At 46.8% G+C, this 27910-nt stretch overlaps 1 pseudogene; it reads left to right on the top strand.

Moving 5' to 3' along the window:
* On the top strand, positions 1-27225 carry LOC123484267 (annotated as a pseudogene).
* The last annotated feature ends 685 nt before the right edge of the window (positions 27226-27910 follow it).

The raw sequence follows: 27910 nt of genomic DNA, 5'->3' as shown, positions 1-27910 counted from the left end.
AGAGAGAGAGAGAGAGAGAGAGAGAGAGCAGAGAGAGAGAGAGAAAGAGAGCAGAGAAAGAGAGAGGCAGTTTGCTCCTGCAGCGCTGCAAGGACAGACTGCACTGACAGAGGAGGGGACACACATACACAGCCCAGCCTGAAGAGAGTCATGCCTACATAACAGGACCATCAGCACACTAATAATTTGTGGACACTGACAACAACACAGAACACAAATAGATGCCAAGGACTAGCACCTCAAAACAACCTCACAGAGAGGGAGGTCACAGTTTGAAGGTGGAACAGTTTGAAGACGGGCACAGTAAAGGTGAAGGAAGACATTTGTTCTGGAAGAGACCAACTAAAACAGGAGTAATCAACAGTATCATATACTCTCTGCGATCTAGCTCTTGGATGTGAAAAGGATAGACTTTACAGTACAGTGCTGCGCTGCTGCTTCTGCTGTTCCAAACCAGGCTACATCAGACAGAGGTACGCTGAACTGAGCAGCTCTGCTCAACACTCTAGCTAGCTGTGCTGCACTGACTGACTGGTTAACTGACTGACCATGAGCGAGTCGAAGAAGGGTGATCTGGCTATCCGGGATAAAGCCATCCTCGGCCAGCAGAGGCGTCTGAAGCAGGCCACCCAGTTCACACACAAAGACTCAGCCGACCTCCTGCCCCTGGATGGGCTCAAGAGACTGGGCACCTCCAAAGATCTGGTGAGTGGCTGTCTGAATGTCCCATTGGACTATTCTTATTCTGTTATTGGTGGTACTGTCGCTTTGACCGCTAATGGCAGGTCCAATAAATAGGTTGTATTCATTAAGGCACACCGTAGCAAAACGTTTTGCAAGGGAAAATGTTTGTTTTCTGTTCCAGAATATTTTACTACAGTGTGCCCTGCTCTTATTGAACAAGTTCAGATAGTCCCTCCCTGTTTCAGTCCGTTTTCTTCTGTTTGCTGCCTAATGAATACGTCCCTGGTCAGTGGCTGCTGTCTGAAAGTCCCATTAGATCTCACTCTATTGCTGGTACTGTGTCACTTTGACTCTTAGTGGTGGTGGCTAATGGTGGCTAAATGGTGGCTAATGGTGTCCAATGGTGTCTAATGGTGGCTAAATGCATTTTGGATGAGCCTTGGCAGATAGACGATGTTGAAATGCGCTTATTTGGATAGTTAGTTTGAGAGGCTGTACTATGTTTGTTACCAGCTGCTTGGCATTGTTGGTGCTTTGGGGACCGTTGTGAGACAAGTTGAAAGACATGAATATTGTCACAGTATTTTGTCAACACTGGGGTAAACGGTTGGCTGTGTCTAACTGAATGATTTACTATGTTTAAAATGCTGTGCAAAGTGAATGTACTGAGTCTATGACAAATGAGGAGGACCTTTGATTGACTATGATATTGCTCTGTTCTCTTGATGTTGTCAAAAAGAGTTGAATATTAACACCATATTGCTTTTCTATCAAACCTGTGATATTCTTATCATGGATCTACCATTCACTGTTATCACTGCAACATCAACTGCAATTTCCTTCATCTGAGGAGATGCCTAGAAAAGATGGTAGGCCATGTAACTGCATAGATGATGAAAGATTCAGTACAGTAGATGAGAGGATTGCCTTTCAAACCCTGTTAGAGAACATGGAGCCTCAGAGACACAGTGTTGTCCTCACTCGTCTCCCTCCATCAGTACACTAGCTATGAGGTCAGAGGGACAGAACAAACAGAGCTAGGCAAGTTAGATTAAGATGCAGGTACACACCAACACAACCACCCACGCAGCCACCCACCCACGCACACACATTCTTCTAATCAATACATGACACACTGACAGAACACACTGTAAGACAGACTGACAGTCCCTGTTATGAAGTATCCGTCCGTCCCCCAACATCCTCCCACTTCCTGTTCAATCAGCCCTAACTGCCTCCCTAAGTCCTCTCTCTCCCAGTCCTCCTCTATGGACACAAGGGCTTCCTGTGAAAATGGCTTTAATGCCCCACTGTCAACTCCTGACACAGTCTTCATTAGAAAGCTGCCTCCCAAATTCCCAGAACGCACTCCAAGAATCTCCAGAATGACTGGAGCGGAGAGCATCAGAAGTGTGCTGTGTGTGTGTGTTTACACTGTCTGTGTGTGTGTGAGACTGTGTGTGTGACTGTGTGTGTGACTGTGTGTGTCAGTGTGTGTGTGTGATTACACTGTGTATTTAAAGACAGCTTTCACAGCAGCCTCTCCATGACTAACTTCCATCTCTCTCAACCCTCTCACGTTATATCTAAATCTTATAATTAAAAATACGTTCTATTTCCCATTTCCTCTCAGAGTTGAATTCTCTCACAAGAGCATTGTGGGAGGATAACAAGCTGTTATTTAGAGCTAAATTAAATATTTGTTGGAGCCTGTCTGGTGCTGTGGATTCTATTCACACTGAAAAAATATGAAATCACTATGCAGTGAGAGAACCTGGAGGTAACCATCTGCTGCATCCCAAATGGCACCCTATTCCCTATACACATAAGGCTCTGGTCAAAAGTAGTGCACTATATACAGTAGGAAATCAGGTGCCATTTGGGATTCATCCATGGTGTCTGACTTGTAAACAAGTGTCTCCATTATTCTGAATACAAACAAGCAATATTCAGGGGCACATTTTATTACAATGGTGACAACAAGAGAGGATGATGGCACTGACACACTTCGGCTACATCTTAAGTGTATATTTACAGTTAAATGTATAACTTAGTCAAGATATAATGCAGTCAGAGCTGAATCTAATCCTTTCTGCATCACCTCCCAAATGCAGCCCACATCTGCTGAATGGCAGCATTTAATTCAACGACACTACTGGGATAAATCCCTCTTATGCTAATACCAATTATCTGCTCATCGTAAAGAGAAAAGTACTCGCTCTGATACATACCTAATTTGCTAGAAACCCCATTCGATGGAGGAAACAGGCCACAGGGGTTACAGAATGATTTGCATGTCATCTCACAGTGTTGCTTCACATTGTAATGGCCTTGGAGCCTGAACGGCAGAACACCAGAGAGGCAGCCATTGTTACAGCTCCCCCGCCATGCCTCGCTCTCTGTACTGACTGTCAAAAGCAATCATGCTCTGAGTGGAGACATGACTAAAGTGAATTGTAGAAAAGCAGCAGGTGTGTCCCTAAGGTGCATGGGGCTAGCCTGAGATAAAACAGCATCCAACTTACAGGCACCAACAGGGTAGTGATGTCACCTCACAGCTGAATAGACAGACAGTCTGTGTGTATATGTGTGTCTGTCCGTCTATCATTCTGAAATAGTGCTCCTATCTCAATAATGTTGTGTGTAGTGTGTGTGTATGTCTGTCATTCTGAAATAGTGTTCATATTACAATAATGCTTTATTATCAGTCTCATGGGTGCTTTCACCTATTAAGGAATGATGAAGCTATTCGTCCTTATTATCAGGTCATTAAAATACAACTATTCCTGGTGTAAAAGCACACAGGGCTTTGGATGTAGCCTGGTTTGCAACTCCACTTCAACTGAGGCAGTTATATAAGAGTCCCTCTCTCTCTCTCTCTCTCTCTCTCTCTCTCTCTCTCTCTCTCTCTCTCTCTCTCTCTCTCTCTCTCTCTCTCTCTCTCTCTCTCTCTCTCTCTCTCTCTCTCTCTCATATATATATCCTATGCCAGGGAGCAGTGAGCATGAAAAGGGCAAAGGCAACCCATCATTCAAGAGCGGGGAAAAGAAAAGCTAAGAGCGGTAATTGATGAGCGCAGCAGTGGTAGACTGTGGCCACTTTTAGCATAAGTGTTGTTTATACCAGAAAGCCATGAGTACTAGAAAAACAGTGAGGGTAAGGAATAGAGGAGCATCCCTCTCTCCACTTCTCAGTTATATCCCTCCATCTGCTCTGCCTCCCACTCTTTAACTTTGTGTGTGTGGATAAATGTGTGAGTGTATCTGTGTATCCTCTCTCCTGACAGACCCAGTGAGGCTTGTCTAAGTGGGAGGCTCCAGGTGTCTCTGTCAGGTCAGAGCCGGGTTGCAGCGTCCGCATGTTCCAGTGTGGAGCAGAATGTAGGGCACCCTCCCTTCCCTTCTCATCACCTCACTGCAGTAAGGAGCTCAGAGGAGTTTGTTACACCACCAGGCTAACAAACCCAGCGGGCATTTCCATCTCCACATCAAGTGTTAATGTCTGGGCTTGAGTGCGTTTGGCTGAGTTCTTCGTTTTAATTGGTGGCAATTATCTCATTAAATTGTTTAGAACGTCCAAAGAACAACAACAGACCGAGTTCTCTCCCAGTCAATGAGATCCCGTGACATTTCACTAAGAAGTTTGAGAAAAGTGCCCTAACTCTGACTGTGGATGGCCATGGTGAATTGATTCAGGAGACATCTCAGGAAGGTTCTAGTGATTACCATTAGAACCCAGCACTGAGCCAATTAGCCTGGCTGACGAGAGCTGAGGTGAGCCCTCCTCTGCCTTCAGCCAGGTGAAGACCCTTCTCTCTCTCTATCTCTCTCCCTCCACCCTCTCTTCACACTCTCTCTCTCCCCCTATCTGTTTCTCTCTCTCTTCTCTGCACTCACTCACCCTCCCCGCTCTCTCTCCCTCTCTCAGTTGTCAGACGATTTGATGGGCGGCAGCGTTGGTTCACCAAGAGCTGGTCCGTGCTCCGCAGACAGACAGCCGGCTAAAAATACCTGGGTGAAACAGACAACTAAACAACAGAGGGGGAGAGAGGGAGAGCGAGGGGGAGAGGGAGGGAGAGGCACAGAGACCGAGGGGATGGCAGAGGGAGAGAGAGAGAGAGTAGAAAGAGAGAGACAGGAGGGGGGGAAGGAGGGAGAGAGAAGAGACAAGCGAGAGAGCAGATGTGTTGCTGGCTGCACCCTGATGGTTTGTGTGACAGGAAGCCAGCGGCTGGGGACCTTGATCAGAATGGGAAAGCAGGCATTAGCAGAGTCACGTGACTTCAGCCATGACAGAGAGAGGAGCCTGTTGCAGTCAGATAATTAGCCCACACTGTAATTAGGCTCTAATCTCTCAGAGAGAGTGAGAGAGAGAAAAGAGAGAGCGACAGTTCTTGACAGTTCTTTCTCTGTCACCGTGACAGAAGATAGAGAGACCGGTTTGAACTGGAACACTGTGGACGTGTTCTGAGGGAGGTCACTGCAGGACGCTCATCAGCAGAATCAGCAGTCTGCAAAATGTATTAAGAACACAGAGGAACAGTGTGTGTTCATGTGTGTGTGTATGTGTGTTTGAGGAGGTCATGAAAAGATGCTAGATGGAATGATAGAATATGACAGACAGACAGATAACAGAGAGAGAAGGACAAGGTCCTTGATGATTGATATTCTATAAATGACCCAATTTGTTTTTCCTCTTAACTGATTGTGCCATGTCTAGTGGTTTGACTGGACTGGTTGACTAACTGGGTCAGTTTGCTTCAGTATCTAGTAAAGGAGAGTATTTAAAAAAACGAAAACAAATGGTCATCTAGCCCACAGAGGAAAACAGTTGGCATTCATCAAGTGTTATACAGTGTTAACAACAAGTTAATATTATATGTCATGCCAATAAAGGTTTAATTTCAATCTCTACTCCATACTTTCAGTACCAGAAAGGCTATGGGAAGTTATACTGTCTTTATACAGCTAAATGAAAAGATAATTGATTTCTAGAGACCAACTAGGGGAGGGACAGGAAGGGACAGGAACCTTCACATCCTCTGTACATGTGCTTAATGAATGTCTAGGTTGGTTTAACCAACCATCACAAACCACTATTTATGACTCATCCAGTCATCATCTCTGCTGGCTGAAATGAATGATGGCTAACCATGATATTCACCAATATAATATAATCTGCATGACCGCTGATAGATGCAGACAAAGATTAGTCTGATTCATAGCAGGGATGCCAATTACAATTTAGCCCCTTGGCCAATAAAGACTACCAACCATCAGCATGCATTTACAACCATAAAGGCGTTGTGTTGCATTATATCTGATGTATGACTGCTACCTTATCCCGGGGGGGATTCAAAAGGGATAACCCAATATTTAGTGTGACTAATGAAATGAAAGCCTTGTATGAGTTATTTGGCAAAACAAGACAATTTTACATGTACTCATGCTTTTGCCATTTGACGGATGGCACAAAAGTGCTGAACGTGTCCATTGTGACAGCTGAAATTGAATAAATAATCAACGTTTATTTGCAGTAGCTTGCTTTAGCACTCCATCATGTCTCTGAGGATGTTATGGCTAGAAAAGAGGCTAGACAGATGCAACATATGGGACATTATTATAAGCTTTGTCTCCAAACTGTTTATTTTACAGCCACTTTCATCTCTGTCCCTGAAACCAGACAAAAGACTAAGCACGTCCTCCAAAGTGCAGCGCTAGAACAGTGAACTGCATTTGAACTTTAGAAAAAGGCTGGGCACATAATGTATGGCAGTTCACAACCACTCCACACAGGCCGCTTGTTGTGGACAGAGGATCTGCATCCAAACATCATTTCCACAAGCCGAGTCTGACCTCGCTGTAGCTGCAGGGCAATCGGAACCTACAACAGCCAGCTGCTTCCTCACTCACATGGACTGGGGGAATTACATTGGGTACGCTGCTGTCAGCTTCAATCTGTTCTGCTCTTTGCCAGTCTGAGGGAAGCACTGAGGAGGGGAAGTATGGTTAATGGAGTTTTTTCTTTCACTGATTAATAATAATGCGATTTAAAGGAGGGTTTTCTCCTTCGGAGGGGAGGCAGGCAACCAGGCAACTTCTACCTCTCTCTCTCTCTCTCTCTCTCTCTCTCTCTCTCTCTCTCTCTCTCTCTCTCTCTCTCTCTCTCTCTCTCTCTCTCTCTCTCTCTCTCTCTCTCTCTCTCTCTTTGTCTTTCTCTCTCCTTTTTGTGCCATTTCCTTCCCCAATCCCTGTTACATGACTGTGGACTAATTAATGCTTGCCAAAGTGTCAAAGAGAAATATGTTTATTTCTTCATTTTTTACATCTCCTCCCGAGGACCAAACAAAAACTCCATAAATGTAAAAAGCAACACGCTGGGACACAGTCAGATAAGCAAATGAAATCAGCAGTACCACAGACTGTGTCTGCGTCTGAAATGGCAGCCTATTAGGATGCCATAGGGCTCTGGTCAAAATAGTGAACAGGGTGCCATTTGTGGACGCACACTGTGACTCCTCCCTCCAGATGAACCTTTAGTGGTTCACCCAGGGAAGCCCATCCATCAGCCAGCCACCCATTTACCTGGGTTCATTCTCTATTTCCCTGCGTGTGTTTCCGTACACACGCTGTTCATTACAGCAGGAAGGAGCGGGGGAATACGTGTTGAAGTACCTTAATCATTGTCGGACTTAGATCATAAATTAGCTGATGCTGCAGCCTTTGAGAAATGTAAATGAAAAAACGTTGCTAAAATTCCACCATTTCTGTGTTGCCTTTGATAAGGCTGGTGCTGATGGAAGATAGAAGGCTGAATGGTGAGGGTCAAACGAGAATGACACACAGTACACTGCTGGTTTTCCAATTACATCTTTGATAAAGGGCTGCGGACATCGAGATAAAACCAGTCTATTCTCTATGGGTGGGTTCTCTCTCTATGAGTGTTGATAGCTGGGAAGGTGAGTGTGAGGTCAAAGGGCTTGATTTTAATGGTTGTCAATTATGACACAGTCAGAAAACACTGTCCACTTTGCTCCAGCACCAGAAGAATGCGAAGATTATAATAATAGATCACTATGATTCAGGCCCGTTCCAAGTGGCCCTGTTGATTGATGTGGAGTGGTGTGGAGCGGACGTCAAGCTGCTCATTGTGAAAAGCCTATTCTGGGGAGTGCTCCTGTGGAGAGGCCATCTTCACAGCTTGTGTCAGAGCTGACTAACACTACTCAGCCTAGCAACTACACAATCAGCTAGAACTGAGGCTGGGTTGGGAGGACAATGACATACAGACTGGTAGCTTCTAAAGTACTCAGATTAATGGTGTAATGCCCAAACGAGTTGGTTTGGAACAACACAGAAGTATTTTTCTATCTAAGTTACATGTCCTCAAAGAGTGATCGAATACCTCTCACATCATACCCAGTCTGTTCCTATATCCATAAACCTTGGTTGGACTATGAGGTAGCAACAGCAACAATATACTTTTGCCTTTGCACTGGTAGACAACAGTGATGGAGGGGAGAGAGAGAGGCAAAATGGTAGGAGATGTAGGGGCAGAAATAAAGGGATGACAGATAGGACTGGGATGAGTCTATATGAAGAGAGGAATACAGTGTGACTCCTAGGTGACCTCTGGGATGACAAGGTGTGTTGCTGAGAGACCGATGTCAATCAGTGTTGTTGAGCAGAAGGAACGCCATTATAAACACACTGTACACATTGTACACACTGTACACACACAGCCATGAGAGTGCATGAGAGGACAGTATTGTAGCCAGGATCTGGATCTACTGAGATCTCTCCATCCCTCTTATTCTCGCTCTCTCTCTCATTCATTTTCGCTGTGCCCTCTCTCATTCTCTCATGAATTCTCCCTCTCTCCCTCTCCCTCATAAAAGTCTCCCCTCATCTTCATTCATATTGTAAACAGGCAGAGCAAGCAGCAGCTTCCAGCACTGCGTAGAGAATGGTAAATTAGCCCTGCACACTGCACAATACAAAACAATGACGAACAATGCAATCAAATGAGAAAAGAATGGGACAAAATAACAGCGTGGCATTTATCCTTCTTCTTCCTCTCAGTCTTGCTCCATCTGTTCCTCAGGCTATGGGGGTATGATTGCACAATCACAGTATTTAGACAGGAGTCCCTCTGGGGAATTGTGCTCTACGTATCTGGTGCAATACAATACAATACTGTGATTACAGGAGTGGGCCATGTAATGAGATAGAAGTATACAAGGTTCCAAGGCTATGAGGTTTTCTAATAACACTTCCATACGGAGGAAATATAAAATAATATGATTTATTATAGAACTATAAATTAAACCCTATCAGAGGTGACATTGTATCACTACACAGTAATGAGGCTGTTTGTGTTGTGATGTCCTGAAGATTCTCTCTGTAATAGTATCTCTTAGAGGATGCACTAGACTACAGACTCAAGGCTTTGTACACAACGGACAACTGCTCATCTACTGAAGGTGTTGAGGAGGTCAAGGGTCATGTCTGTGTAAACTCTCACCAGACACTTCCAGTGTGATACAGAGCCTTTAGAGAAACTGCAGTCTCTCACAACACCAGCAGCAGAACACACCTACAGATGTAGGATCTTAATTTTAGCCTACTCTCCTGATGCAATCTTTCTCACTTTACAGTAGCCATCGCTCAGAGATTTTGAAATGAATCGTGAACGATGAATAGTGAGAAAGTTACAAACGCACAAATGTCATACCACACACACAAAAACATTTAACCTCCCCTGTTATTGTAATGGTGAGAGGTTAGCACGTCTTGAGGGTATGATATTTGTGAGTCTGTAACTTTCTCACTCATAATTATTAATAATTAATTCAGGACTATCCGTAATCATGGTAGCGTCCACATTAATGTAGAAGTGTTTAGAAACATATTCTATTCTTATTTACAATAAAAGTGACTCCAAAATTACACAATAGATAATTTAACATTCATTTCTATTGGGCACAAAATTATCTGAAACACAACCAAAACAAACAGCAAATGCATCCAACAAGTTTGTAGAGTCACAAGCTTGATGTAGTCATTGCGTGCTAGGAATATGGGACCAAATACTAACCTTTTGACTACTTTAATACACAAGTGAATTTATCCCAGTACTTTTGGTCCCCTGAAATGGTAGGGGTGGGGGGATTACTTTATACTATTCCAGGTATTCCTTAAAGAGATAGGGTTTCAAGTGTCTCCGGAAGGTGGTCAGTGATTCCACTGTCCTGGCGTCGTTGGGGAGCTTGTTCCACCATTGGGGTGCCAGAGCAGCAAATAGTTTTGACTGGGCTGAGCGGGAACTGTGCTTCCGTAGAGGTAGGGGAGCTAGCAGAGCCTGAAGGTAAGGAGGTGCCATTCCCCTCACAGCTCCGTAGGCAAGCACCATGGTCTTGTAGTAGATGCAAGCCTCAACTGGAAGCCAGTGGAATGTGCGGAGGAGCGGGGTGACATGAGAGAACTTGGGAAGGTCGAACACCAGACGGGCTGCAGCGTTCTGGATAAGTTGTAGGGGTTTAATGGCACAGGCAGGGATCCCAGCCAACAGCGAGTTGCAGTAATCGAGATGGGAGATGACAAGTGCCACCTGGATTAGGACCTGTGCCGCTTTCTGTGTAAGGTAGGGTCGTACTCTGCGAATGTTGAAGAGCATGAACCTGCAGGATCGGGTCACCGCTTTGATGTTAGCGGAGAACGACAGGGTGTTGTCCAGGGTCACGCCAAGGTTCTTTGCACTCTGGGAGGAGGACACAATGGAGTTGTCAACCGTGATGGCGAGATCATGGAGCGGGCAGTCCTTCCCGGGAGGAAGAGCAGCTCCGTCTTGCCGAGGTTCAGCGAGGTGGTGATCCGACATCCACACTGATATGTCTGCCAGACATGCAGAGATGCGATTCGCCACCTGGTTATCAGAAGGGGGAAAGGAGAAAATATATTGTGTGTCGTCTGCGTAGCAATGATAGGAGAGACCATGTGAGGATATGGCAGAGCCAAGTGACTTGGTGTATAGAGAGAATAGGAGAGGGCCTAGAACTGAGCCCTGGGGGACACCAGTGGTGAGAGCACGTGGTGCGGAGACAGATTCTCGCCACGCCACCTGGTAGGAGCGACCTGTCAGGTTGGACGCAATCCAAGAGTGAGCAGAGCCGGAGATGCCCAACTCGGAGAGGGTGGAGAGGAGGATCTGATGGTTCACAGTATCAAAGGCAGCGGATAGGTCTAGAAGGATAAGAGCAGAGGAGAGAGAGTTAGCTTTAGCAGTGTGGAGAGCCTCCGTGACACAGAGAAGAGCAGTCTCAGTTGAATGACCAGTCTTGAAACCTGACTGGTTTGGATCAAGAAGGTCATTCTGAGAGAGATAGCAGGAGAGTTGACTAGAGATGGCACGCTCAAGAGTTTTGGAGAGAAAAGAAAGAAGGGATACTGGTCTGTAGTTGTTGACATCGGAGGGATCGAGTGTAGGTTTTTTGAGGAGGGGTGCAACTCTCGCTCTCTTGAAGACGGAAGGGACATGGCCAGCGGTCAAGGATGAGTTGATGAGCGAGGTGAGGTAAGGGAGAAGGTCTCTGGAAATTGTCTGGAGAAGAGAGGAGAGGATAGGGTCAAGCGGGCAGGTTGTTGGGCGGCCGGCTGTCACAAGTCGCAAGATTTCATCTGGAGAGAGAGGGGAGAAAGAAGGGATGTAGCTCAGTTGGTAGAGCATGGCGTTTGCAATGCCAGGGTTGTGGGTTTGATTCCCACGGGGGGCCAGTATGAAAAAAGTATGTATGCACTCACTAACTGTAAGTCGCTCTGGATAAGAGCGTCTGCTAAATGACTAAAAATTTTAAAAATGTAAGTCAAAGCATAGGGTAGGGCAGTGTGAGCAGTGTCATTTGACTTAATAAATGAGGATCGGATGTCGTCAACCTTCTTTTCAAAATGGTTGACGAAGTCATCCACAGAGAGGGAGGAGGGAGGGGGAGGAGGAGGAGGATTCAGCAGGGAGGAGAAGGTGGCAAAGAGCTTCCTAGGGTTAGAGGCAGAGGCTAATGATGTGCCTCTGGCATAGAGAGAATGGACGTTTCCATCACGTCAGTAGCAGCACCATTTTTCAGCAGCAGTTATGATATCTGAAATGACTGTCATCCTCCTTCTGGGGCATTGATGCTGTTGGCTTTGCTGGTGTTGGCTGACCTTTTTAATTTTAATTTCACCTTTATTTAACCAGGTAAGCCAGTTGAGAACAAGTTCTCATTTACAACTGCGACAACTGTGAACCTTCTGTTCACTTCAAACCACATGGCCTCTTAGAAAAAGTATTTACATCTTTCTCTAAAGTGACTCCCTACTGGAAAACAATTAGATTACCATGAGGCGCTGGATCTCAAAATTTGATTTACTTTAGATTTATCGCATGAAAACAATTGTTCAACTCAGCCATTGCCCACCAGTTGTTCTGAAATGGTTTAAAATCAAATTTCTTGTTAGTCATCCAGGCAATTATCAAATCATAAAACAACAGTTGCCTTAATGTCTCTATGGAATGGGGTTGGTCTGAGTAAATGGACATGAAAGCTGTACAGAACACTTAGATAGAAATGTATCATATTTACAGAACTCTCTGTCCTGAAGAATATGGAATCATCTTAACATTCTAACATTGTCATGAGCACTCTCTCTCCCTGGTAGCAACATTAATTGCATTCAATTATCTTCCACTCTGCTCACCTCCCTCTCTCTACTCAGCCTAACTAGCTCCACCTGCCCTGCTCTGCTCTTGTTACCTGGCCAGCTGCACTGCATTTCCCACTCACCATCCTCACCTTGCCTCACTCTGTTCTAATTACTCTGCCAGCTGAACTGCATTTCCCCACTACCTCTCCCAGTATATCAAGCCCTGGTTTTCAGCCAAGCCCTGTCAGATCGTCTTCAAACCCGGACCAGTAACCTGCCTGTCTGCGCTCTGACTCTGTTTGATACCGATCCTTTCTTGACTGCCTCCTTGTTCTACTGCCCGGCCTATCCCAACCTGCCTTCTGGACCTCGACTACTCTCCGATCTTCAGCCCTCCGGTCTCCGACCACCAGATGAGCGTGCCCAGACGTTTCACCACCTCAGCCCGATACGCCGCTCCATCACTGGGGAACACACACACTAAGCACTTGGACTGGACACCCCGACACTGGGTGACCCCCGAGCACAGGTACCCACAGGAGGACCCTGAAAGACCCCTGACACCCCTGGGACTCCTCTTCCCGCCTGTAACCTTGAATAAAGAACTCTGAATTTGAAGTTGCGCTCTTGGGTCCTCTTCTGTTCGTGACAGAACGATCTGACCATCATGGACCCAGCGCACTCCCTGACTCACCCGATGGAGGAAGAGCCAGAGAGGACTGCCCTACAGCGACTGGAACGCTCTGAGGGAGACATAAATCGGATGGCTGGCGACACGCCTCCTTCTCCAGCTATTCAACCAGCAGCAACAACAGTTCAACTGCAGCAACAACAGCTAGCCCAAGCCCTGCAACTACTCTCAAGCCCGGCTACTCCACCTGCACCCCCTGGTCCTTTGTTCCCTGTACCACCGATACTCCTTCATCCCTCCGCTGGAGTCCCAATGCTGGCAGGCCCGGCAGTGCTGCCACCAGATCCCCACGCTCCTGAACCAAGGATTGGGAACCCCGGAACGTTTTGATGGCAACCAGAAGCAAGTAAGACCATTCTGAGCAGCTGCCGAATCCAGTTTGCACTACAGCCCAGGACTTTCTCAACAGAGGGAGCCAAGGTGGGGTATGTCATCACACATCTCACCGGTCGAGCTCGGTTGTGGGGAACGGCGAAATCCGACCGCAAACCCCAGCCTGTGCCTCCTTCAGTGCCTTTGAGGAGGAGATGTTAAAGGTCTTTGACCTAGGCTCGCCAACAGCCGAAGCGTCACAAGCTCTGCTCACCATCCGTCAGGGCAATCGGACAGTGGCAGACTTCTCCATTCTGACTTTCGTACCCTGGCCAGTCAAAGCTCGTTTAACCTAGAGGCACTGGTGCAAGCCTTCCTCCAAGCCTGGCCCGGACTATATCAAGGGACGAGCTTGTTTCCACCATGACCCGCCCTCAACGCTTTGATGCCGCCATTGACCTTGCGTTCGCATTGACCGCCGTATACAGACCCGGGAGGAGGGAGAAGCCGTCTCAGTCAACCTGCCATCCGTACTGGTCGATACCGCTCGTCCAGCCCCTGCCTGTCAAGTCCCATAGCCAACTCAATCAGCCTGAGCCCATGGAGATTGGCCGTGCCTCTCTGACTCCCGAGGAGCGTCGGCGCCGTCTAAGCTCCAACCTTTGCCTCTACTGTGGTGGCGAGAATCACCGTGTCGCTACTTGTCCGGCAAAAGCCGCAGCTCACCAGGTGTAGGGGGAGATCCGGTGAGCTCAGCAAGCCTTCAGTCTCCCTCCATCCGAAAGACCCTGCTTCATCTCCGCCTTCAGCTTTCTGACAAGACTCATACATTGGCCGCCCTTGTGGATTCCGAGCCGAAGCAAACATCATGGACCCTGAGCTTGCACAGCAACTGGGCGTGAACCATCATCAACTGACACAACCCATTCCTGCACGAGCCCTGGATGGGCATCATCTTGGCACTGTCACTCATATCTCCGCCCCTGTGACAATCCTGCTGTCAGGAAACCACCAGGAGTCCATCCAGTTTCACCTCCTACACTCACCTGGCCAACCACTCATTCTTGGATACCCGTGGCTCCGTCAGCACAACCCCCACATCGACTGGGGAGACAGGAACAGTCCGTGAGTGGGGAAGGAGTTGTCACCAGACCTTGTTTAAGGGGGGGCCACCCTGCCCGTTCACCGGGAAGGATCTAGCGCTACCTCGCGACATATCCAATGTTCCGGCCTGTTACCACAGCCTGAAAGAGGTGTTCAACAAATCCAAGGCGACATCTCTACCCCCACACAGACCCTATGACTCGCGATTGATCTCCTCTGCCTGGCACAGCACCTCCCAAGGTCGTCTGTATTCACTGTCAGCCCCGGAAAGAAAGCATGGAGGACTACATTAATGACTCTCTTGCCTCCGGGATAATTAGGACCGTTGTCTTCCCCGCAGGAGCGGGATTCTTCTTTGTCGGCAAGAAGGACGGTTCTCTTCGGCCCATGCATAGATTTACCGGGGTCTGAACGACATCACGGTTAAGAATCGCTACCCACTGCCCTTACTCGTCTGCCTTCGAACTGCTGCAGGAGCCACTGCATTCACTAAGCTGGACCTTCGCAATGCCTACCATCTGGTGCGGATGAGGGAGGGAGACGAATGAAGACCGCGTTCAACACACCAACCGCCACTATGAATACCTCGTCATGCCCTTCGCGCCTCACCAATGCCCCAAGCAGTTTTTCAAGCCCCTAGTGAATGATATCCTCAGGGACATGCCAAATACGTTCGTATTTGTGTACCTTGACGATATTTTAATATTCTCAAAGACTCTGTCAGAACACACGCACCACGTCCGGTTGGTCCGCGCCGCACTGCTGGAGAACTCTCTTTTCTTGAAGGCAGAGAAGTCCCGAGTTCCATGCCAAGACCGTTTCATTCCTGGGGTATGTGGTGACCGAGGGCAGCATTCAGATGGATCTCACGAAGGTGTCGGCTGTCACTTCTGGCCAGTTCCTGAGTCTCGGAAGAAGTTGCAACAGTTCCTGGGCTTTGCCAACTTTTATAGGAGGATTCATCAGAAACTATCAGCACAGTGGCTGCACCCCTCACGGCGCTAACCAGCACTAAACAACCGTACCAATGGACATCAGCTGCTGATAAGGCCTTCAATATCCTCGAGACATGTTTCACTTCTGCTCCCATCCTCCAGATGCCAGGATGCAGCAAGGCAGTTTGTGGTGGAGGTAAGATGCTTCGTTGGGAGTGGGCAGTGCTTTCTCAAAGAGCAGCTGAGGATGGCAAGATGCACCCTGTGCCTTCTACTCCCGTCGGCTGAACCCCTGCCGAATGCAACTACGACATTGGGAAACCGCGAGCTGTTGGCTGTCAAGCTCGCCCTTTGAAGAATGGCGGCACTGGTTAGAGGGGTCAAAGGAACCATTCGTAAATGTGTGGACAGACCACAAGAACCTGGAGTATATCCAAACAGCCAGGAGGCTGAACTCCCTGTCAACAGCGGTGGTCTCTGTTCTTTACGCGCTTCAATTTCACGTTTTCTCCCCGCCCGGGGATCTCTGTAGAACATCAAACCTGATGCTCTTTCCCGGATGTTTCAGAAGGACGAGACCCACCACGCCATGACAGCTCCCATTCTTCCCAGCCACTTGAGTCGTAGCGGCCCTCACCTGGGAGATCGAGAAGCAGGTCATGGGAGGCTCTTCGACCAGCCAGGTCCCCAAGCACCAGCGCCCCCAACCGTCTGTTTGTTCCAGCAAATCTCAGGTCACCTGTGATTCAGTGGGGGCACGAATCCCCGGTCTGGCCTGTCATCCCGGCATCTTTCGTCACCCTTCATCTGGTCCGCCAGCGGTTTCTGGTGGCGGGGGATGTAGACGGGATGTCCGAGAATTCATCCGAGCTTGTCCCACTTGCCAACCCGAAACAAGACTCCCAACCAGCCTCCTGCTGGGTTGCTGCAACCCTACTCCTTACCCAAGAGGCCCTGGTCCCACGTTTCACTGGACTTTGTTACGGCCTTCCGCCCTCTGACGGACACACAGTCATCCTTACCATTGTTGACCGCTTTAGTAAGATGACCCACTTCGTGCCCCTTCCCAAACTACCCTCTGCTAAAGAGACCTCCCAGGTGGTCCTGGAACATGTGTTTCGTATCCATGGCCACTCCCAGGATATAGTGTCAGACCGGGGCCCGCAATTCTCAGCAACCTTTGGAAGGAGTTCTGTCATCTCCTTAGAGCCACCGCCAGCCTATCGTCTGGATTCACCCGCAAGTCAAAACGGCCAGACTGAACGGACATGAACCAGGAGCTGGAGAAGGCACTGAGGTGTGTGGCTTCCCAAAATCCCCGGGCCTGGGCTCAACACCTGCTCCTGGGTGGAATATGCCCATAATTCACTCACCAGTTCCTCCACCGGGCTCTCCCCCTTTCAGTGTAGTCCTACACGGGTATCAACCTCCACTGTGTTGCCAGCCAGGAGAAGCGGATGCCACCTGTCCGTCTGCTCTTGCGTATGCCCGCCGCTGCCGCCGCACTTGGGCCCAGGCTCGCACTGTGCTCCTGAAGTCTGGAACCAGCTACACGCCGTCGGTGCCAACCGACGGAGGACCCCAGCACCTACTTACCGGGTTGGTCAGAAGGTCTGGCTGTCTGCCCGGGATCGCCGCTGCGGGTTGTATCACGAAAGCTGGCCCCTCGCTTCATTGGTCCCTTTTCCTGTGCAGAAAGTCATCAGTCCAACGGCGGTCCGACACTTCAGTTGCCCGCTTCCATCCTGGTCCACCCCATCTTCCACGTCTCCAAGGTCAAGCCGTCCATGAAAGTCCCCTGGTCCCTGCAGCCCGGCGCCACCTCCTCCGCGCCTCGTAGATGGCGGTCCTGTCTTCACCATTCGGCGGCTGCTCCGCTCTAAGCGAAGGGTCTCCAGTACTCGTTGATTGGGAGGATATGGTCCAGAGGAGAGGACCTGGATCCCGGCCAGGAGGATAGTGGACCGGACCCTTAGGTCACTGACTTCCACCGGACTACATCTGATCAGCCTGCAATCCGTAGGGCCGTCCCAAGAGGGGTTCCAGCCGTCGAGCCCGTCCCTGCTCCTCTCAGTGCCTGTCCTGTCTCCCCGGACCCCGTGACCCTCCAGCTCCTTCTGAGGATAGGAGATTCACTCGGACCGCTCGGAGGAGTTCTGACCCGCCGCCTGCTCCCCTCCACCCTCCCGGCATGATGTTGTTCTTGGGACTTCTGGGGCCGTCCCTTGGAGGGGGGTCCTGTCATGAGCACTCTCTCTCCTTGGTAGCAACATTAATTGCATTCAATTATCTTCCACTCTGCTCACCTCCCTCTCTCTACTCTCAGCCTAACTAGCTCCACCTGCCCTGCTCTGCTCTTGTTACCCGGCCAGCTGCACTGCATTTCCCACTCACCATCCTCACCTTGCCTCACTCTGTTCTGATTACTCTGCCAGCTGAACTGCATTTCCCCACTACCTCTCCCAGTATATCAAGCCCTGGTTTTCAGCCAAGCCCTGTCAGATCGTCTTCAAACCCGGACCAGTAACCTGCCTGTCTGCGCTCTGACTCCTGTTTTGTGATACCCGATCCTTTCTTGACTGCCTCCCTTGTTCTACTGCCCCGGCTATCCCAACCTGCCTTCTGGACCCTCGACTACTCTCCGATCTTCAGCCCCTCCGGTCTCCGACCACCAGATGAGCGTGCCCAGACGTTTCACCACCCTCAGCCCGATACGCCGCTCCATCACTGGGAACACACAACACTACACTTGGACTGGACACCCCCGGACATTTGGTGACCCCCGAGCACAGGCACCCAACAGGAGGACCCTGAAAAGACCCCTGACACCCCTGGGACTCCTCTTCCCGCCTGTAACCTTGAATAAAGAACTCTGAATTTGAAGTTGCGCTCTTGGGTCCTCTTCTGTTCGTGACAAACATTGAACAGAGACTGCATGAGACTAGCTGGTTCTCTCGTCTCTCTGGTCACTTACCATTTCTGGTCTACTATGCACTACCAATTAAACTAAGGGGCGGGCTCTCAGACACAGATTAAGGCTAGTCCAGGTCTAAAAAGCACTTTCAATTGAGATTCTCTAGTGACATGCTTTTGAGTCACCCTGCCCCCACCCCAATGGACATTTATCATTGCCACAGTTGTTAATATGTATATATTATTATTAAAATTTTATTATCTATTTTTATTACATGTTTATTGTTTTATTTCACTTTGTTGTGCATTGTTGGAGCTCGGAGCTCAAGAATTTCACTGTACCCTGTAATTACATCTGCAACCCTGTACATGTGACTATTAAACTCTGTAATCTAATCTAGTCCAGGATTAGCCTTAACCCAGCCCTAAATGCACAGGTTTTTTCTGACTCCATTGAAAATGGTGTCTGACATCCCTCTACCTGCCCTGTCTCCTGGTTACAGCAACCCCACAGCATCGTGCAGCGCCGCCTCATGGCGGGAAACATCACACAGCTGCGTGGCGTGGCCCACGTGGGGAGACCCTCGCCCCTGGTCGACAGCAAGGAGGGGGGCGCCGGCGACGCAGAGGAGAAGAGTGAGAGCACGGCTGAAGACTCCACGGAGGAGAGGAGGAGGAGAGCATGAAAGGAGCCTAGAGACGAGGTCGGACGAGGAGGAGGAGCAGCAGCGAGGCGGGGGGAAGACGGGCAGCACGGCGGGAACGATAAAACAGAAGAGGGGAGGAAGGAGAGGCAGAGGACAGAGAGGCCTCTCACTGCCCTGCTGGTCCAGTGCAAGGTATACTGGAACACTCATCCTTCCTTCATTTTAAGGCGCATGGGTTTTTATGAACCTAAATTAAATCTCAGATACTATTCAGTTGCATTCCAAATGAAGATAAAAGAGGAGTGAAAGTGAGAGATAAAGGGATAGGAGGAGAGAAGCACTCAGAGAGACCACAGTGACTCATCATTTATCCAGATAATGTATTCCCTCATTGTATTCCACTGAGCCCAGTCTCATCAATTCTTAATGGCTTTGATTCTAGGGTTTGTAGAGTCCCCATATTGACCCTCTGCACCACTCAGACACTCTCATCACACTGTGTCTGTGGCTAAAGGAAGAGCTAATGTAACATACTGTAACAGTGACTCCTCCACATACAGGATGAACAACAGCCTCATAATGAAGTCAATACACAGCTGAAGACCCCATCATACTAACATCATAAGAGAATTATACAAACAAAATTGGTGGAATCAATCTATATGAAAGATGGAAAGGCAAACCAGTAATGCAAGTGCACTGAGTTCACTGCCTACATAATTCATTTCAGTCAATGAATAGCATTCATTAAGATGTTATTAGAGAACATGAGCAAACATACCATCCAAGTCATTTCTGACTCAGTATGTTCAAGCTATATTATTTACATTTACGTTTTACATTTACGTCATTTAGCAGACGCTCTTATCCAGAGCGACTTACAAATTGGTGCATTCACCTTATATAAATTACAATATAATTTTTTGGGGGGTTGGGGTAAGGGGGGGTAGAATGATTACTTTATCCTATCCCAGGTATTCCTTAAAGAGGTGGGGTTTCAAGTGTCTCCGGAAGGTGGTGAGTGACTCCGCTGTCCTGGCGTCGTGAGGGAGCTTGTTCCACCATTGGGGTGCCAGAGCAGCGAACAGTTTTGACTGGGCTGAGCGGGAACTGTGCTTCCGCAGAGGTAGGGGGGCCAGCAGGCCAGAGGTGGATGAACGCAATGCCCTCGTTTGGGTGTAGGGTCTGATCAGAGCCTGAAGGTACGGAGGTGCCGTTCCCCTCACAGCTCCGTAGCGTTATATCTGCACACAACCCACATACTGCAACTTAATAATTGGACTAACTCTAAAACAACATACTGCACCCACCCACAAGTACAGGCTCAGACTGTTAAAACAACACCTACATACACGAGACTAACCAAGCATCAACTCCACTGAGAGGTACAGAAATATACCCACAAATAAATGAGTTTAACCTTGGGGAGTGGGTGGGCGGGCGGCAGAGACTACTGTGTTCTCTCCCTCCTCCAGATCACTTCACCTGAGTCACTCTATACACCAAGGATGACTGCCACACAAAAAACACCCACTCAGTTGCATCATTTCTAACTGATGTCATGTCATCTCAAGGTAGTGTTGTGCGTATTTCCAATGTCCCCAGTGTTATCTAGCAGCATTTAACTGACTGGCTTTCTGAATCATACCTGCCTGAATCATACCTGTGAGAGCATTCGAGGTTCCAACAAATCAATGTGGTTTGGGATAGACAGAGCTTTGTTGATGAACTCATACACGTACAGTGCCTTCAGAAAGTATTCATACCCCTTGACCTATTCCACATTTTGTTGTTACAGCCTGAATTCAAAATGGATTAAATAAATACAAATTCTTACCCATCTACACACAATACACCATAATAAAGTGAAAACAAAATTTCATAAGTATTCACACCCGAGTCTATACTTTGTAGAAGCACCTTTGGCGGCGATTACAGCTTAGAGTCGTCTTGGGTATGTCTGTATCAGCTTTGCCCATCTGAATTTGGGGATTTTCTCCCATTCTCCCTTGCAGATTTTCTCAAGCTCTGTTAAGTTAAATGGGGAGTGGCGGTGAACAGCAATCTTTAAGTATTTTCACTGATTTTCAATGGGATTCAAGTCTGGGCTTTGGCTTTGCCACTCAAGTACTTTCACATTCTTGTTCTGAAGCCATTCCAGCGTTGCTTTGGCTGTATGTTTGGGGTCAATGTCCTGTTGGAACGTAAATCTTCGCCCCAGTCTAAGGTCATTTGCACTCTGTAGCAAGTTCTCATCAAGGATTTGCCTGTATTTGGCTCCATTCATTGTTCCCTCTATCCTTACCAGTCTCCCTGATGCTGAAAAGCATCCCCATAGCATGATGCTGCCACCATCATGCTTCACGGTAGGGATGGTGTTAGACGGGTGATGAGCTGTGCCTGGTTTTCTCCAGACATAGCGCTTTGCATTCAAGCCAAAGAGCAATTTTTGTCTCATCAGACCACAGAATCTTTCGCCTTATGCTCTCAGAGTCTTCCACGTGCCTTTTTGCAAACTCCATGCATGCTGTCATGTGCCTTTTTCTCAGGAGTGACTTCCGTCTAGTCACTCTCCCATAAAGCCCAGATTGGTGAAGTGCTGTAGAGACTATTGTCCTTCTGGCAGGTTCTCCCATCTCAGCCAAGGAACTCTGTAATTCTGTCAGAGTGGTCATTGGGTTCCCGGTCATCTCCCTGACCAAGGTCCTTCTTGCCCGGTTGCTCAGTTTGGTCGCACAGCCAGCTCTAGTCAGAGTCTGGGTAGTTCCATCTTTTTTCAATTTCTCAATGCTGGAGACTACTGTGCTCTTGGAAACTTTAAACACTCTAGAAATTGTTTTATACCCTTCCCCAGCTATATGCCTCATCACATTTCTATCTCGGAGATCTACGGACAGTTCCTTGGACTTCATGGTATAGTTTAGGACCTTATATAGACAGGTGTGTTTCTTTCTAAATCATGTCAAAATAATTGAATTGGCCACAGGTGGACTCCAGTCAAGTTGTAGCGACAGGATGACACAAGGAAATTGGATGCACCTGAGCTCAATTTGGAGTGTCATAGCAAAGGGGTGTGAATACTTACAGTACCAGTCAAAGGTTTGGACACACCTACTCATTCAAGGGTTTTTCTTAATTTTTACTATTTTCTACAATATAGAATAATAGCGAAGACATTAACACTATGAAATAACACATATGGAATCATGTAGTAACCAAAAAAGTGTTAAACAAATCAACATATATTTTATATTGTTGATTCTTCAAAGTAGCCACCCTTTGCCTTGATGACAGCTTTGCACACACTTGGCATTTTCTCAACCAGCTTCACCTGGAATGCTTTTCTAACATTCTTGAAGGAGTTCCCACATATGCTGAGCACTTGTTGGCTGCTTTTCCTTCACTCTGTGGTCCAACTCATCCCAAACAATTGGGTTGAGGTCGGGTGATTGTGGAGTCCAGGTCATCTGATGAAGCACTCCATCACTGTCCTTCTTGGTCAAATAGCCCTTACACAGCCTGGAGGTGTGTTTTGGGTCATTGTCCTATTGTAAAACAAATGATAGTCCCACTAAGCACAAACGAGATGGGATGGCGTATCGCTGCAGAATGCTGTGGTAGCCATGCTGGTTAAGTGTGCATTGGATTCTAAATAAATCACAGACAGTGTCACCAGCAAAGCACACTCACACCATCACACCTCCTCTTCCATGCTTCACGGTGGGAACCACACATGCGGAGGTCATCCGTTCACCTACTCTGCATCTCACAAAGACACAGCGGTTGGAACCAAAAATCTCAAATTTGGACTCATCAGACCAAAGGACAGATTTCCACCAGTCTAATGTCCATTGTTTGTGTTTCTTGGCCCAAGCAAGTCTCTTCTTCTTATTGGTGTCCTTTAGTAGTGGTTTCTTTGCAACAATTTGACCATTAAGGCCTGATTCACACAGTCTCCTCTGAACAGTTGATGTTGAGATGTGTCTGTTACTTGAACTCTGTGAAGCATTTATTTGGGCTGCAATTTCTGAGGCTGGTAACTCTAATGAACTTATCCTCTGCAGCAGAGGTAACTCTGGGTCTTCCTTTCCTGTGGCGGTCCTCATGAGAGCCAGTTTCATCATAGTGCTTGATGGTTTTTGCTACTGCACTTGAAGAAAGTTCTTGAAATTTTCCGGATTGACTGACCTTTATGTCTTAAAGTAATGATGGACTGTCGTTTCTCTTTGCTTATTTGAGCTGTTCTTGCCATAATATGGACTTATCTTGTCACAACACAACTGATTGGCTCAAACACATTAAGGAAAGAAATTCCACAAATTAACTTCTAACAAGGCACACCTGTTAATTGAAATGTATTCCAGGTGACTACCTAATGAAGCTGGTTGAGAAAATGCCAAGAGTGTGCAAAAGCTGTCAAGGCAAAGGATGGCTACTTTGAAGAATCTCAAATATAAAATATATTTTTATTTGTTTAACACTTTTTGGGTTACTACATGATTCCATATGTGTTATTTCATAGTGTTGATGTCTTCACTATTATTCTACAATGTAGAAAATAATAAAAAATAAAGAAGAACCCTTGAATGAGTACGTGTGTCCATGACTTGTACTGTACGTAAATGAGATATTTCTGTATTTCATTTTCAAAACATTTGCAAACATTTCTAAAAACATGTTGTCATTATTGGGTAATGTGTGTAGATGGTTAAGAAGAAACAAACATTCTATCCATTTTGAATTCAGGCTGTAACACAACAAAATGTGGAATAAGTCAAGCGGTATGATACTTTCTGAAGGTACTGTGTCAGCTGATCTGGCTCAGATAGCCACACAAGTTAGTGGCTAAATACCTCATCTAGTGGAATGGATTGATTCTCATTAGGAAAAGGTGAAGCCATATGTGACTCTCCATAGACATACTGCCCATAATTATTGGCACCCTTAATAAAGATGAGCAAAAAAGACTGTATAAAATAAATAATACAAATACTGAGCTATATTGTATGCTCAAACATTTTTTTAAATTATATTCTTTCATACGAATAAAATTGCCCAGAGAACAAGATTTTAATTTGTAATTTTTTTTAATCTAAAAAAAGAAAGGGGTCAAATTATTGGCACCGCTGTTTTCAATACTCTGGCACCCTACCCTTGCGAGGATAACTACACTGAGCCTTTTTCTAAAATGTTTTATGAGATTGGAGAACCCGTTGGGAAGGATCTTAGACCATTCCTCCATACAGAATCTTTCCAGATCCTTGATATTCTTCAGGTGCTAGAGTATTGAAAACAGGGGTGGCAATAACTTTGAGAATTTAAAAAAATTAAATATCTTTCTCTGAACAATTGTATTAGTATAAAATATTATAATCCGACACACACAGCAATGTTGTGCGAGACACTGTGTGTGTGTGTTTGAAGTAAGCGTTCCGCCAGGGAACATTCCATGGGGCTCAGCTTATCTTTGATCTTGTTTGTGGCTTGTTTAGATCTGTTTTTTAAGCAGCTAAACGCTCCATAGTTACCCATTAATTCTGGAGCCATTTTTTTACTTCACAGAAAGGGAGACAAAAACACATGTTTGCAGGTCTGCTGATAAGCCTGGCCATGAGAAGCATGCAGGGACTAAGGGGGGAAGCTCAACTAACACCATATTGTGTGTCGGGGACTACATTTAAACACACAGCCACAGCAATGGGATTTGATGTCCTAGTGGGCAAAAGTCTTTCATCTAGGAGGTAAAAACGACCTAGAGCCAAGTCGATGTATGTACTGTGATACACAGTGATAATATGGCAGGAAAAAGACAAGTGAAAACATGCTTTTCTAAGGATGTTTTATGCATTCATACATCTATGATTCATTTATCCACCCATCCAACCTTTATCCATCTTTCCATTCACCTATCGAAACCATTCATTAGAAACATGGTGGATGTTAGCGAAGGCTTCCTGAAAACATGTTTGACTGTTTAAGACAACATGGTGAATGTTAGAGAAGGCTTGAGATGAGGTACACTCAGAAACCTCAAGGTAGTACTGCTGACACAGCGGTTATGTCACTAGGTTGTGTTCACTCGTGTTCAGGGGAGCATATCATTATGTGTCCACTCAGTGTCTCTCCCTCTCCATCGAGAGGGGGCGGTGGTGACATCTTGTTCAGTTCTCACTCACGGGGATCCACCATATGCTGTGAAGTGTGAACATGTTTTAAATCCTCCCTCCAGAGTTGCGTGTTTTCACCAACATTGCCTGTTCTCCCTTCCACTTGAAGAAGTGTGATATGTTATATTCTAAGAAGAGCCTTGTGATTTACAACAGAAACTTCATTATAGAACATTTTACATTTAAGTCATTTAGCAGACATTCTTATCCAGAGCGACTTACATGAGCAATTAGGTTTAAGTGCCTCGCTCAAGGACACATCGACAGATTTGTCAACTAGTCGACTCGGGGATTCGAACCAGTGCTCTTTCGGTTACTGGCCCATTGCTCTTAACCACTAGGCAACCTGCCACCAGGCCTCTGCAGTCATTATAATCTGCCGCAATGTCTGCTTCCCCTTTACTGTGAATCACTGGATTGTGACATGAAGTGCCCTACGGCGGAACCACTGGGAGATGTGGAGGAGGATAAAGGACACCCACCCTGGCTGTTAGCAGCTCTGCTGGTTGGGTGAACACACACACAAAGGCTGGATGACAGGGAGTGAGACAGATAGGATACTTTAGGTACCCAGGAGAAGACAGCACTGCTGAAACACAGGATCCTCACTTCAGAAGTGTTGTTGTGTTGTTCACTGTTCTAAGGTTCTGGCTCAGAAGACAACATCATGTTGCTCTTGGACATAAGATGTTGCTGTTGAGCATAATGGTTTTGGACTATGCTCTTATTTTCAAATCAGGAACTGACCGGTTCGCTGATTAGTTGAAGAATATTCCGCAGGCTCTGCTGATTGGGCTAATATTTCACTGTCTAGTAATGTTTTCAGGATTATAAAGGCATGGAGAGGCCTCAGATAACATGGGATCATCATCTTGTTCAGAAAACAAGCACAGTCAGTTGCTCTTATGGTCGAACTAATAGTCAACACATCCACTGGAGTGAGACTAAAGATTCCATAGGTGTTTTTTTTCTAAACAGTCATGGTTGGTTTAGTATTATCACTAACCATGAGGCAGAATAGCCAAAGTCCTGAATCATCAGCACAGGCATGGTCTAATAGTCTCTGACTCTGACAGAGGATCAATACAAATGTGGTTGCATATAAACAACTATGCCAAACCTAGAAAACACCTAGTCTTAAACACTACCTGTAATTGGTTGGGAAATGTGGCTTAATGGACTACTAGAATACATTTTACCAAAACTCTAGAGTCGATAAGCCTTTAATTCAGACTTTATATCGTAGTTTGGCAGTTTTACAGGCAGGCACTTGGCAGGTGTAGTAGAGCTGTTGGGACCCATTTGATGAAAAGCATTTTGTAAGCAAACAGATCAATGTATCTCACTAAAGCTGCAGGATAAATATACTTGTTCCTGTCTGCTGTTCTCTCCTTTGTGGGAGTATAAGTGTGTTGACTATAAGAGATGTAATCTGTCAGTTAACACAGTAGTTGTTCTGTTGTGTTTCCACAGTGCTGTGACACTGAGGTGAAGGCTTCCATCAACACCGGGAGTCAACACAACCACATCTCCAGCTCCTGCTGCAGGAGGCTTGGGTGAGAGGCCTTATTCATCTCCCTCGCTCTCTCTCTTTCTCTCTCTTTCTCTGTCGACCTCTACTACACCCATCACATAGCACTCCTATGTGTCCAGGTTTGCCAACTAGCACCGAAATACAGAACGCCAACAAACACATTCGAGTTCCGCAGGCACTCAATAACCTCATCTCCACTAACATCAAACTGCACCGGCATCAAAACTCTACCATGGCCGTGTGTGTGTGTTGTCCAGATTGGTTCCCACCCAGGAGGTCCACCACTGTGATCAGACAGAGGGCCAGGGCTCTGTGAGGGGGGCTGCAGCACAACTGGGCAGACAGAGTGTCCAGTTCTCGCTTATGGCGTCACAGGTAAGGAAGGGGAGATCACATATTATATCACATAAAGATTTAAAGCAGCATTGCAGCCAGTTGTAATGACTGTCAATTAAGCAAGAGAGAGTCCACTATACATGAGACAGTGTCAATGAAATGCTTTAGTTTTTCTTTCTCTGTAACGTACATTCTGTTCAGCATTATCTGGACTGTAGGCGTGACAAACAACATTGAACCGAATAATGCTACGGATTGGATATGTAAACGTGATTATTTTCCACACCATCAAGGTTACTTCCCTTCACCAATGTCAATACAAAACCCCTTGGTAAAAAGCGGCCAACATAAATCAGTGCCTAGATCCAACGCTGTGTTTCAGACAGTAACGTTAACAGACGGTAATAGATTTGCTTACTGGCTGTGTTTGGCTGTCTTTCTGCATGCTTGCTCTATAATGGCAGCTGTCTTAAAAGGTGTTGGAGATGTGCTTGGCAGTCAATGTGTGTGTGAGAGCGTGTGTGTGTGTGAGTGTAGTAGTGTGTAGAGTGAGTGTGTGTGTGAGAGAGAGAGTGTGTGTGTGTGTGTGCTCAGTGTGCAGCATGCGCTCCTGACCTTTCCTATTCACAAAGACAAATAACCTTAATGGTTGAACACACACACACAGAGCGTGCACGCGCACACACACACATACATACATACATACACACAATCTCACACACACACAATGCAGATCGGAGAATTGAGATGTGCTGATGATTCCTGTTAGATTTGTGCTCATTTATGCAGTGTTAATGAATCATAGTCAGCGGGAGAAACGGCAGGTTTGAAATTCACTGTTTCTTATTCTGCCCTCTCTCTCTCTCTCTTTTCCTCTCTCTGTCTCTCCCTTTCCTTCTCTCACTCTCT

The sequence above is a fragment of the Coregonus clupeaformis genome, unplaced genomic scaffold, assembly GCF_020615455.1.
Source record: "Coregonus clupeaformis isolate EN_2021a unplaced genomic scaffold, ASM2061545v1 scaf0249, whole genome shotgun sequence".
Lineage (NCBI taxonomy): Eukaryota > Metazoa > Chordata > Actinopteri > Salmoniformes > Salmonidae > Coregonus > Coregonus clupeaformis.
This window is presented reverse-complemented; position numbering and strand designations above follow the sequence as displayed.